The sequence below is a fragment of the Seriola lalandi genome, unplaced genomic scaffold, assembly GCF_002814215.2.
Source record: "Seriola lalandi dorsalis isolate HSWRI2012SDOR001 ecotype SW California unplaced genomic scaffold, Sedor1 jcf7180002054888, whole genome shotgun sequence".
Classification (NCBI taxonomy): domain Eukaryota; kingdom Metazoa; phylum Chordata; class Actinopteri; order Carangiformes; family Carangidae; genus Seriola; species Seriola lalandi.
This window is the reverse complement of record NW_019525440.1, coordinates 161,714-164,082: the sequence shown is the minus strand read 5'-3', so window position 1 is coordinate 164,082 and position 2,369 is coordinate 161,714.

Here is a 2,369-nt window from a genome sequence, read left to right as displayed (position 1 = left end):
AAACCAGCCGTCAGGACTTCTGGAACTTTGTGATGTCACAACAAAGCAGTCACCAAGCCCCGCCCACCTGGACCCACCATCCAAACCTTGCAGGATTTGGTTTCTCTGAGTGTTTTTACCTGAAATCTGCTTTATTTTTATTGAATCACTCAGAAAACAGTCAGCCAATCAGAAGAGAGCCTCCTCTCTTCTGATTGGCTCACCGACCTGTTGTTACTAGAGCTGCAGAGAGAAGCCTGAGAGAGGAGATGTAAAACTACACTGAGATGGTTTTATATCTTCTAATGGATCAACACTTCAAATAAAACACAGAAGAAGAAGAAGAAAATATGGAGCTTTAACTACTTTATAAACAGTTAGCTAGTTTAGTCTAGTGGCTCCAAACCTAGGGGTCGTGTTCCTCCAAAGGGTCACCAGATAAATCTGTGGGGTCATGAGATGATTAATGATGTCGAAATAAAAAAAAAAAATTAAATTCTTTATTAATTTCTTTATTAATTTCTTTATTTTATTTTTTTATTAATAATTGAATAATAATAATTGCTACTAACTCATGCATGTGACTTTGTATTGTATTATATAAGATAATTATAACTATAGCTGTCAGATAAATGTAGTGGAGCAGAAATATAAAGCAGAATAAAATAGAAATACTTCATACTTGAGTCAATGCACTGAGTTGCTTTCTAATACTGGGGGAGTAATTTACAGATGACAGAATTTATAATACCAGGTGAATATTTATAGATGTATGTTCAGCCTGCGAGGGTTGGGCACAGAGAACGTCCGACACCCGAATAAAAATTCATGTCATAGCTTCAGATCAGGCCCCAGCAGCAGAATGACGAGACGTTCAGGTGTCTCTTCTCACACAGGATTCTTTAAATTTAAATTCAGACAGAGCAACGTTTCCTCTTCACGTCTTGTACTGATAAACCCAGTGTGTGTGTGTGTGTGTGTGTGTGTGTGTGTGTGTGTGTGTGTGTGTCATACATTCCCGGCGTGTCGCTGGTCTTACTGAGCATTAGTGGACACATTCACCAACATGCCAGACGACTCGGGGAACACGCTGCAGTGACCAGCGCCGCCTCAGGGGGGAAACACTCAGCTGAGACTCTGAGGTTCAAACCGACACGACGCTGAAACTAAATGAAACTAAAAATCAGGCTTTACATGATCAGTACTTTCAAACCCAGAGACCTGCGGTTGGAAAGGAGAGGCAGGGAGGGTTTTTAATGAGAAGATGCTATTAAAATGCATTATGGGAAATGTAGGATCCAGTGTTTTTGGAGCTATTTTCAGGATATCTTTGTCTCTGGTACTTTTTAACTCTCTTGTGCGTCCCTCAGTGTGAAGGAAGAGAAGTATTGAAGGAACTTTTCAAAACTTTTCAATTCAATTCTAGAAACTTTATTTTAATTAAAAATCACAGAAAAACAACCATTGCAAGAACATCTGTGCAAAAATAATAACCTGGAATATTATAACAAGTAAATAAAGGTTCACATGTATTTGCTGCTTTGGCCTTTGACAGACTGTGAGGGCATGTTTTACATTTTATGGACCGAACGAATAAATGAGCAAATAATCGACATATTAATCAACAAAATAAACTCAATACACTTTCAGCTTCCACTTGTAAACCCTTAGTTTCCTGCTGATCAGTCAGTGCAGCGCTGTGTGATTTGTTCAGTTTGCTTTAGTGTTTTGGGTGTTTCCTCTTGTTTTATGACGTATTTGTGGTGAGAGGTGGTGGTTCAGGTGGTTCAGGTGTTACAGCGAAACAGTGTAAAATACTGAGAAAAGATTGTGTTAAAAAACATAAAATACTCCGTCATTAAAGTCATTGCTACTCAACAAAAACAAACACAGGTCCTTGTTAAAGTCTGCGCAGCATCGTCCTGCACAAACACACCCAGCGTCCTGCCAAACGAACGGCACCTGAACGTCTCTCAGAGAGATGATTTGTGACGCCGCGAGCTGGCTCCGACACGATCCGCTCTCATTTTTCATCTCAGGCATTTCGCTGACACTCTTTACCCAGAATGACTCCCCCGGCGGGGCGGCGGGAGAATTATAAAAACACATGTCATGTTGTAGCGTTGAGGGCGCGCGACATATCTTACAGTATCAGGAGCAGATACTGTTCTGACATCTGGGGATCCGGTGGAAACGGACGCTCGCTGAAGTCACTCTGCAGCCTGCGACCAACAGGCTGGAATCTGACTTCATACCTGTGGGACAGAAATGTGTTGGGGGGGTTTAGAATCTGATCCGTGGACGTCAGGTAGAAGGTGTTTTTCCATCGACAGTTCCATGACGCAGCTCTGGTCCCGTGGAACGTTCGGGAACCCCCTCCCTCCCCCTTT